Source organism: Mauremys mutica, chromosome 8, assembly GCF_020497125.1.
Source record: "Mauremys mutica isolate MM-2020 ecotype Southern chromosome 8, ASM2049712v1, whole genome shotgun sequence".
In the NCBI taxonomy this organism is placed as follows: domain Eukaryota; kingdom Metazoa; phylum Chordata; order Testudines; family Geoemydidae; genus Mauremys; species Mauremys mutica.
The window spans coordinates 52,970,954-52,982,842 of NC_059079.1; positions in this window are offsets into that span (position 1 = coordinate 52,970,954).

Sequence of the window (11,889 nt, forward strand, 5' to 3'; positions counted from 1 at the left end):
ACAAATATCTATGTGTATGTCTATTTACAAAATATCTATATCTATCTATTAATTAGTATTTTGTCTGGTGAAAAAAATTCCCTGGAACCTAATCTCCTCCTCCCATTTACATTAATTAATTCTCCTGGGGAAATTGGATTCACTTAACATCATTTCGCTTAAAGTAGCATTTTTCCAAGAACATAACTACAATGTTAAGTGAGGAGTTACTGTACTGAAAATTAAGGCTGGGATCTTCAGAGAGGCAAAGGAGTTAGACACCCAACTCCTACTGACTTTCACATCAATTTGTCACCCCTTGTTAATCCCACCCCAAAGTTTTGTTTATCCTATGAGCTTCTACAAAGTGAGAATAGTTCAAACAACCCACACACTGACCTAAGCAGACCACTCCTTTTCAGCTCATTCTCCATGTCCATTCAATCCTTGGTCCTCCGTGACCAGCAAGCAGCATCTTTTGGTGGTAGATTTCGTACTGTGGACCTTTATCCTTCAGTAAATGGACTGTGAATTTATTTCACATAGGCCAGAAAAATGCCAACAGAGGGTAATGATTTTTCATCACTATACATGTGAGCTACATTTGAACTGGCTAATTAAAATAATTATACCATAATTCACTATCAACACTCTGAGCTACCTATTGTTTTTACATGCTGATTGATGTTGAGAATGAGATTGATTTATTCCTCTGCTGATCAGTTCTAAGTCTATGCCATGACCAGAACATTATAAAAAAATAGGCTATTTTGTGTTTTTAAAATACAAATTAATACTGATGAAACCTTTACTTCATCAGGAAAATCCAATGAGAATAACCTTTCATTTTGCAAAGTGATCTGCCCAAGATATTTTATGTCTATTTCAATTATTTGGATTTAATGAGAAAAAACACACATAATATTGCTATATTTGATGTTAGCCCAAACCACACATTGTTAAGTAGGAGATAAGAAGGGAACACTTTCTTTAAAGCAGTGTGAATCTTCTGCTATATCACTACTGAAATGTTCACCTGAGCTTGATTAAACCAACATCTAAAAACAGCAACATGAAACACTTGTGTGCTTTGGGGCAGGTATTGCATTTACACTATAAGCAGCTTAAGATATTTCTTCAGCACACAAGATTTCTTTTCTACCAAACCTCTTCTTTTGTGGTGTAGCAAAGCGATGACTCACCAGTGCAGCGCCTCCTGCTGCGTCCTGGGAATTAGCTCTCCACCTCCAGATCGCCCTCTGCTGACCGATGTCCTGCTTGCCGCTGGCCCCCATGTGCCTCCCTGAACCAATTGCCCCTTTACCTTGGGTGCTTCCCCCTGGCAGTACTCTCACTCTCTGGGTCTCCCCACCCTGGGGAACCTCCAACCCTCTATCCCCACCTCACCTCAGTGGCTACTGCCAGTCACCATCTAGCCCCCACTCACTGGGGCAGACTGCAGTCTGTAAAAGCCACTCATTATTGGTGTCATAAACAGATAGTTAAGGGTTAAAGTCTCTTTTACCTGTAAAGGGTTAACAAGCTCAGTGAACCTGAGGAACACCTGACCAGAGGACCAATCAAGGGACAGGATAATTTCAAATCTCTGTGGAGGGAAGGCTTTTTCTGTGTTCCTTGTTTGCTCTGTGTGCTCTCTTTGGATCTAAGAGAGGCCAGACATGTCTCCAAGTTCTCCTGGAGTATTTCCTACTATCCAGTATAGTGAGTATTAGTTAAAAAGGCGGATTAGTCTTTTGAGTTGCTTTCTATATTTGCAATTGTGTGTTTGCTGGAAGAATTCTTTATTTCTGTTGCTGTTACTGATTATTCTGAGGAGGAGGGAGGGGAAGTCCCTGTGATATCACAGACCCTGTGATATTTTCCATCCTGGTATTACGGAGATAGTGTACTTTCTTTCTTTCTTTAATAAAATCTTTTCTTTTTAGAACTTGATTGATTTCTTCCCTTGTTTGGATTTTCAGGGGAAGGGGAGGGGGAAAAGTGAATCCCTCTTTGTTTGATTCAAGGAGTTTGAATCAAGGTATCTCTCCCAAGGACAAGGGGAGGGGGAAGAAGGTGGGGGAAATGGATTATTTCCCTTTGTGCTGAGATTCAAGGTGTTTGGATCTGTGTTCCCAAGGGAAAGTTTTGGGGGAACAGGGAGTGTGTCAGACACTTAAAACTGACTGGTGGCAGCGAAAACCAGATCTAAACTAGGATTTTAGTTTAGAGGAGTCCATGCAGGTCCCCATCTTGTGAACGCTAAAGTTCAAAGTGGGGAATAAACCTATGACAATTGGCAAGGGGGGTTTGGACCTGCTGCCTTTGCCTAAGCCCAGGCTGCACCTCCGCAACCCCCTGTACCAGTTTTGGCCTTGCACAAGGCCTGCAGCCTGGGGAGTTGCCAGGCTGAAGCTCCCCAGCTCTGCTTCATTCCCTGTACCCTGAGCTCTCAGACAGCCTGGTCCTTCTCCCTCCAATGCTGGAGAGAGAGTCTAAGCTACTGCCTCACAGTGCTTTTATAGGGCCAGCTGTGGCCTGATTGGGGCGTGGCCCCAGGTGTGGCTGTTTCCCCAATCAGCCTACCTTTCTCAGCTGCAGCCCTCTCCAGGGCTGTTTTTAACCCTTCTTAGCCAGGGAGCTGGGCAACTGCTCTGCTACAGTGATCAAGGAACCAGAAGTCAGCAGATTCATAATTAAAGTCCTTGTAATTCATGTAGTTTAGTTATTCATCAACATTATCATTTCTTTAGTTCTGTGAACCCCAGGAAACCAACTTTAAAGCATTCTTACTCAGCATCTCTCATAATTACTGTTCTGGCACATAACTCTTCCTGCCATATTCCCATATTATCAGTCAGATGAGAATTGTGGCACCTTAGAGACTAACAAATTTATTAGAGCATAATCTTTCGTGGGCTACAGCCCACTTCATCGGATGCATGTAGTGAAAAATACAGTAGGAAGATATAGATATATATACACACATATATATATACACGTACACACACACACACACACACACACACACACAAAGAACATGAAACAATGTACAGCACTTTTTGAGTACCAAATGTATTTCCTGCAAATGTAAAGAAAATCCATGAATTACTTTGAGTTAAATTAATTTAAAATATTGGTTATTTAAGAAATCTAGCACTCTATGTTAGACTATTTTTTTGCTCATTACAAATTACAAAATAACACTTCAAATTTTCTTTTGAGTTAAAATTCATAGCTATCTTTGGCATTGGCTACACATGAAAACATTTTTTTTTTTTGCTTAATGATCCTTTTAACTATTATGCTTAATAACTGGAAGTGTAACATCTGCTGAAGAAGGAGGACTAATGTTATTTCACAGACAGTTCAATGAAGAGATTTTCCTTTGTCACAATAGTCATCATCTCCTATTGTTTCTAATGGGCATGAAGCCAAGTTGGCAAAACAACCTTAACTCTGCCCTGCAATAATACCACAAAGGGAAAAATGTGGAAAATATAATTGTCTTTATAAATTAATTTAATCTAATCTGGATCTAAAACACACACTTTTATGCTTCAATCATGATTGAATGGTTATTTTAGGGCAGAATTAAAGTTGTTTGGGTGCCTAAACTGTGTGTTTCTATACCTTAAAATGTTAGGATTCTTTTAAAGTTAATCTTAACTCTGAGTTTATAATGTTTGTTTTGGAGATAATATATCTGTAATGTATTTTATCCCATAATACTGCTACGTACTCTTAACCTTAACATATGGAATATAATTTTAATCTTCTTTACTCTCTGTACAGAGCTAGAGCTCCTGTTGTGAGTTCATATGTAGTTATCACTGTCAGAGAGAGTGATATTGCTTTGTGACTATTACATAGTTTTATTTTAAAATTTGAAATTTCTTTTGTAAAAATTCAGAAAAAATAAACAAAGATGTCTCTATAGGAGATTGGCATATTTTTAAAGTTTTCTCTACACAACTGTAAAAGATGCATTAAAATAAAATGAGACCAAATCATGTAATTTTTTTTTATGTGGAGTCCTTATTATGAAACCATTTAGACGCAAAATAATCTGAAAGAAATTATGAAATCTTCCCAAGAATTTTTTTTGTATGGGCTCCATTTTCATATGTGAATAAAAACAATTCTCATCTTTCAGAGTAGCAGCTGTGTTAGTCTGTATCCGCAGAAAGAACAGGAGTACTTGTGACACCTTAGAGACTAACAAATTTATTAGAGCATAAGCTTTCGTGGGCTACCAGCCCACTTTATCGGATGCATGTAGTGGAAAATACAGTAGGAAGATAGATATATAGATGCACACACACACACACACACACACACACACAACATGAAACAATGGGTGTTACCATACACACTATAAGGAGAGTGATCAGTTAAGGTGAGCTATTATCAACAGAAGAGAAAAAGAACTGTTTGTAGTGGTAAGGAACTGGGGGAGGGGGAAGGGAGAAATAAGCATGGGGAAATAGTTTTACTTTGTGTAATGGCCCATCCACTCCCAGTCTTTATTCAAGCCTAGTTTGATGGTGTAAAATTTGCAAATTAATTCCAATTCAGCAGTCTCTCGTTGGAGTCTGTTTTTGAAGTTTTTTTGTTATAATATTGTGACTTTTAGGTCTGTAATTGAAGTGTTCTCCCACTGGTTTGTGAATGTTATCATTCTTGATGTCTGATTTGTGTCCGGTTTGGCCAATATACATGGCAGAGGGGCATTGCTGGCACATGATGGCATATGTCACATTGGTAGATGTGCAGGTGAACGAGCCCCTGATGGCATGGCTGATGTGATTAGGTCCTATGAATAGATATGTGGACAGAGTTGGCAATGAGCTTTGTTGCAAGGATAGGTTCCTGGGTTAGTGTTTTTGTTGTGTGGTTGCTGGGGAGTATTTGCTTCAGGTTTGGGGATTGTCTGTAAGCAAGGACTAGCCTGTCTCCCAAGATCTGTGAAAGTGATGGATCGTCCTTTAGGATAGGTTGTAGATCATGATTAATCACACTGTTAAGCAATAATAGAAAACTATTTACAAATTTTGGATGTTTTCTACATTTTCAAATATTTTGGTTTCAGTTACAATTACTATTATAGCCGGTGTTGCAAGATATTTACATGCCAGATATGCTAAAGATTCATATGTCCCTTCATGCTTCAACTGCCATTCCAGAGAACATGCGTCCATGCTGATGATGGGTTCTGCTAGATAATGATCCAAAGTAGTGCAGATCAACGCAGGTTCATTTTCACCATCATAGTCAGATGCCACCAGCAAAGGGTGGTTCAGATGGTTCAGATTCTGTAGTTTCCGCATCAAAGTGTTGTGCTTTTAAGACTTCTGAAAGCATGCTCCGCACTTCATCCCTCTCAAATTTTGGAAGGCACTTCAGATTCTTAAACCTTGGGTTGAGTGCTATAGCTATCTTTAGAAATTTCACATTGGTACCTTCTTTGCATTTTGTCAAATCTGCAGTGAAAGTGTTCTTAAAATGAACAACATGTGCTGGGTCATCATCTGAGATGGCTATAACATGAAATATATGGCAGAATGTAAGGTGAGATTTTCCAAAGTGCTCAACTCTGCTTCCAAAGTCAATGGAAAACTTCCATTTACTACAAATCTGCAAGTGGAAAGGGTTTTAAAATAAACACATCTGATAACTTCACTTAGGGTGACCACATGTCCCGATTTTATAGGGACAGTCCCAATTTTGGGGTCTTTTTCTTATATAGGTTCCTATTAAACCCCCCACCCCATCCCAATTTTTCACATTTGCTGTCTGGTCACCCTAACTTCACTTAACCTGTCAGCAACAAAGCTATAAAATTTAGTTTTCCACTGATATATTATAGCTCTGACAGAAATGTTACAAAAAAATTGAGCTGGTCAAAAAAAAAAAAACAGTAAAAAAAATTTCACAGTTTGAAAAAAATTAACTGTTTTTAACATCTTTTCTAGATCAACAATTTTTTTTCTAGATCAAAGTATCTCCAGTGTGTTGTAATGAAACCGTTTTTTCATTTCAAAGTTTTTGTTTGCTTTGTTTATTATTTTTTCTGTGGGAATGTTCATCAAAATAGCTATATTTTCTAAAACATTTTGGTTTCACCAGAAGTGGCGTTTTTCATCAGAAAACACCACTTTTCTATAAACTGGGCTGTATTATATTCATATTCACTCAAAGAAGTGCATCCTTCATGTATTGGCAACTGTTCATTCATATGCAGAGTTACTTATATAGCTCATTTAGCAAAGAGGGGTCAAAAAACTGACGAGTGTGTAATTTCCCTGGGCCCGTGTCTATTCAATAACTACTTAAAACAAATAATCAGGGTGTGCGTTATTTTCAGGCCTGGGGATCTTTAGCAACTGTGGGGCAGGCAGGGCGAGAGACAGCAAGAATGGCTTTATGTTCATAGACACATGTGAAATCCCTGTACTTGCTTTTGGTGGTTCACCTTGCTGATAAACTATGACTTTAACAGCAATGTAGCCTTGTCCTGAAGATCTGGCATATGTTTCAGTAACAGGAAAGACATTTTAGCTGTTAACCTTGCTATTGCCCCTTTAAATTCCATACATTCTGTTCTAGTCGGAGAAATGGTATTCCTGTAATTTGTCTAATCCTTTTGTCAGCTACTTTCACTTCTGGCCAATTCTAGCTGATACAAGACCTTCTCTATGCCTTTGCTGGTTCTGGGGAACTGAAACAGGTCAGAATAAAAGGGTTTGAAAAAAATGTAGATTTTTGCAATAATTATTAAGAAATTGTCTGAATTCCCATTTAAAAAACAGATTGACCTGAAGGCATTTATGTCAAAACCCTTTGTGAAGTTATTGAGAATTTCTAGTTAACCTCCCTGTTCTTGAGAAGGGGTTTCTAAACTTGTTCCTATATAATATCTGCAGCTTTGCTTTTCATCAGAAATTCATACTGCACAAAGATGGATAAACATTATCCCTATTTTACAAATGGGGAAATGAGGTACAGGGATGGGAAGAGATTTGCCTGAGGTCACACAGAAAGTCTATAGCAGATTCAGGAACAGAAACTAGGTCTCCTAAATTCCAGTAGACTAGGTTTGTGTACTAGATACTCTGCATAATTAAAAAACTGCAGTCATCACTTTGTATGTCATAGAATTACAGCTTTTCCTTTGCCTTTTGGGGGGGGGGGGAGGGTAAATAAATATACATAACTTCCTACTTGATGTAAACAGTAGCCGTAGCAGAATTCATGAATATATTAGAAGAGAACTGTCACTGATAAGATTGCTATAATGTAACATTCTCATAAACCTAATGAGAGGAACAATTTTAAATCCAGAGTTCAACACTAGCACAAAATCAGAGATCCTGCAGTCCTTACTCAATGAAAAATGTCACTGTGTTAAGTAAGATGTCTACATGAATGGGGAAGTTCGTGCGAATACAGACTGCAGGAGTGGAATCAGAATGTATATGCTTATATTTTGTTCAGGTAACTTAGAAGTTACTGAATATTTTAATTCAGAAGATTTCCCCCCCCCCATTTTTAATTCAAGTACAAATAACTGTAATTGTGACACTTTCATCAAAAGAATCTAAGTGTTGTTTGACATGACACGTTCTATACTTTAAACAAACATTCAAAATGAGAAAAGTGTTATTCAGAGAGTCTGAGTTGACTCCACCCATGCAATTAAAGTTCATGTGATCTTGAATTTTTTTCTTTATTACTATTCAACTGAAGTTTTCTTGTTCTGACTAGTCCATTTCCTCCTTCACAGGTATTATTCATAACTGCTTTGCTGCAGTCTCCTGGAGAAACTCCCATATCCCTATTTGCCAAGGATTTTGAACCAAAACCCCAAACTAAAGCACTCTTGAATTTGGATCAAGAGCCAAGCTTTGCAGTTAGGTCTAAAAGGAGATTGTAGACTGAAGTTAAGGAAAACGGTAAGTTTGAGGAGGAATTATTTCAGACTGGGACAGAAAAAAGGGAAATGCCTCTGGCAGACACTCAAGGAAGGACAAATCAAAGGCCTCTGAGGGCATTTAAAACATGCACACTGAGAAACAAAGACTAATGGGAGCCAATTTCCTCCTTAGACAGACTGAGTAGCAGTTTACACATTTCATGCCAGTGGCCACTCAGAGTTTAACATGCTGCACAATCAACCCAGGCACTACAAGGCGTGCTAAGAAAAATTAAAAGGCATAAAATGATCTAAAAAGTTCACTTTCTGGATATAGGCCTTCTCTATCTGTAGTACCTATGACCAGTACCAGTGCAGTTTCCCCAATTTCAAACTGGAAGGAAAAGCAATGCACCAAGTCAGTTTAGACCAGTGTACAGCTACATCACGGGTAGCTACATGAGTGGCTAACAAAAACAAAAACAGTGTAGACAAGTTTTTAGATGGGCTAACAAAGCAATGGTAAATAGACTTGCTTCTCTTGAAAACTCTCATTCTAAAAATTAAAACTTGATCATTTATTGGGGTGCTTAGGCACACAGAAGATCCAAGAGCTGTTGGGAAAGACCTAACCCAATAGACCCCTATGACAAGCCATTTCCAGCAGCAGAATGCCTAGTAGGAAGATACTGTTTCCCCAAACCCTAGTATTGTTCATTGAGTGACAATGAGGAACAAAATTCTGAATTTAATGAAACACAGACTGGCGAGTTCCAGGAACAGCCCTGGTAATTTTGCCAGCCATGCTGGAAAACATTTTCAGCCCCAATGCCATCTGGAAGTTAGTGTCCTGCTCGCCTGCCCCCAGGACCAGCCTGAGTGTACCCAGGCTAGCACTCTCAGGCAGAGGATGAAATGTAAAAATTGCACTGAGTCAAAAACCAAGTTTCACAAATGTGGCATTGCCTTGATTGTCCTTTACTCTACACAAGTAAGGGTATGTCTGCACTTTGAGCTGGAGGCATAATTTCCAGCTCAGGTGGACATACCTACACTAATTTTGATCAAGCTAGTGCACTGGAATTAGAAGCGTAGGCTGTACCAGCACAAGCAGCAGGATGAGCTAGACCCCAGGTATAATCCTGCCTGGGACCCTAGGCATATTCTCAGAGCAGCTAGCCCATTTGACCAGAGCTACACTTCTATTTTTAGCGCACTAGCTCAATCAAAGCTAGCGCATGTGTCTAGTCAAGTTGGAAATTACACCTCCAGCTCAAAGCATAGACATACCTTTTGAGGACTGGACATGTCAACCCATACTAGTTGTGTGGCTCTCTCCCCTTCTAGTAGCTAAATCACACAGAGGTTTAGGAGTCTGATACAGTTTCTAAGCAACTAAAACTGATTCTCTAGCTCAAGTAGCAAAGACTCATGCCTTCACTGACAACCCTACCAAGGGCATCATCTACACTGTATAGAATGCTACGCAAGTCAGAAACTTACAAGCTGACAATGATGCTCAATTATCATTGAATTGTGTTTTGCAGGGGTTATCCTTAAGTAATCGGTGATAACGTGGAGATGGTGTGCAGTCTGACCAGTATTTTGTGTTTGGATACATCTGACAATCTTGATATGACTCATTTCAGGAAGCCATACCCCAAACTTGGAATGCATAAAATAAATTTACGCAAAGATTAAAAAATGCAAAGGAGTGTCTTGTCAGGGGGAGAGTGGTTGTCAGGGCAAGCGAAAACTCCTTGTTGTTACCTAGTTATGAGATAAACAGAAAAATGTTTGGTCAAAGGAAACAGGTGGTTGTATTTGATAAATGTGTGGGTGGGACGGGGGTTGAATGAGTTAATAAACTAAAAGTGCCTTCAATGCAATTATTGAAATGGAAGTACTGAATTGCTAATAAAAAAGTAGTTTAAGAACACGATGTTTAATTATGGATTTTGTAATAATGAAGTCTGAGGAAGATATGGGAATTTCCATCTTCCACCCCCTACATGCATTAATTGGCTGTTTTACTATCAATTAAGGCTTATAATTAATAGTCCTGTGCCAAGAGTCAAACACCCATTAGGCTGCATAAAAGGAATGACTAAAGAGACAGCTATTTTCTATATTGGTGGTTCCCAACCTTTCTGACTAACAGTTTAGCCAGCAAGGACTAGATATTGGATGACGATTTAAACTACTGAAGTCTTAATTAAGGCTGTTCAAAGAGTAGAAGTAAAAATCTAAGGGTGGCCATTGAGGTAAATTGAATCACTTCAAACAACTTGTTAAAACAACTTTTAAAATTGGGGTTTGTGCCCAGAAAGACCCTGCCACCTTATCAACTTTCCTCTTGCTTTAAAAGAGATCCTTTGAAAGGTGTCCTATAATCTTAAAGAGGAGTGAATGATTTACAGAAGCCAGGTCAGCATTTTATTGATTTTCTGAGGCAATCCCCCAACAAAAACCAAATGCTCTTTTGTACCACAAAGTGAGGAGAGGAGCAAAGGAATACAAATTAGAGAGAATGGTCTGCATGTAAACGTCCACCGTTGCATGAACTCTTAACTACAGCTGTGTGAAGAATGAATTTTTCAGTTCACTGTCAATCCCAGAAAATGGGAAGAAAATTGCTTTGGGACAAATCACAAACCAATTTTTTTTAATTTTGGCAAATCAAAGTACAAAAAATTCATTTTGGATTGAAGCAAAAGTTCCATTCAAGCCTCCTCTAAATGTTTTGTTTTCAAACATTTTTTTAACATTTTTGAAATTTTAAATAAAAACGGATGGAAATTTCTAAACAAAAAATTGTTTTGAACCAAAAATAAATAAATAAATCAGAACACTGTTTCAAAAATGTTGAAAGAAAACATTTCAATTTTTTTTCTGATTTTGTTGTGGGGGCAAGAGGTGGTTTTGGGGGTTAGCGGAAACAATTTTCCAAAAGCAATACAAATTCACAAAATATTTCAGTGTCACCAAATCTGCATTTTGTACTGAAAAATGTTTTGGTCAAACAGTTTCACTCAGCTCTAGTCTTATTTTATGTTATTAGTTACCACCAAGTGAAGATCCATTCACTTAGTATGGGGTCTCCAGACTCTGGCCACACTATTACCCTGAAGTAACAAAGTTCAAGGCTCTTCTGTTCCACACCTTTTCATAAGGATGTGACCACCCTCCGGTTTGCTTATATCAAACCATTGTCAATATTACTTTATCACATCAGACCACCAGTACAGTAATTTGAAATAAAACCTCCTTTACACAATCCATGGAAACAAGTCGTCTTAACATTAAACCCACTATAATTGTTTCCAGTCAAAATATTTTAGAAAGGAAATCACGTCAGCCAAGATAGTCAAACACGAAGTTCTCGGTATGGAAGTTTTTACACCTTGAATTTCAACAGGAAACGTATCCTGGAAGAATTAATCAGTTTTATGGAAAATGACCAATAAGTCTGAAAATATACTACAATAGGTTGTGATTCACAGCTTACGTTACTAAGTGGCACTGTTTATTTAAAGCCATTATAAAGTGCACACTATGATGAAGAGTATTGCCCAGTCAGAATAAGAGACTCATAAAATTCATCATTTGGTATGTTTTAGCTCACTAAAATGAGCTGTGAAGGTTTATGTTAGTTTTATGTCAAAAACATTTGTTACAATGGGAGACTGTGACACATCCATCGAGGCTCTGAGTTCCATTATTCCACAGAGGTGCTCAGACACCAGGGCAATGAGTGTGGTAGGAAAACTTGAAGAAGAAAAGGATAATGTAATAGAAATAGTTGCTGGAGAAGTCACCTCTTGGCCACAAATCTTTTTTCTAGAAATTCAGACACCTAGTCTTCTCCCTTCAGGATCACATTAACCATTAAACCCAGGTATTGGGCATAGAGATTTTGTGGGGTGCCATTTGGAACAGCCAAGTAAATGGACAGCTTAGCCTAAAAGGGGAGCTGCAGCTATGCACTGACTTGT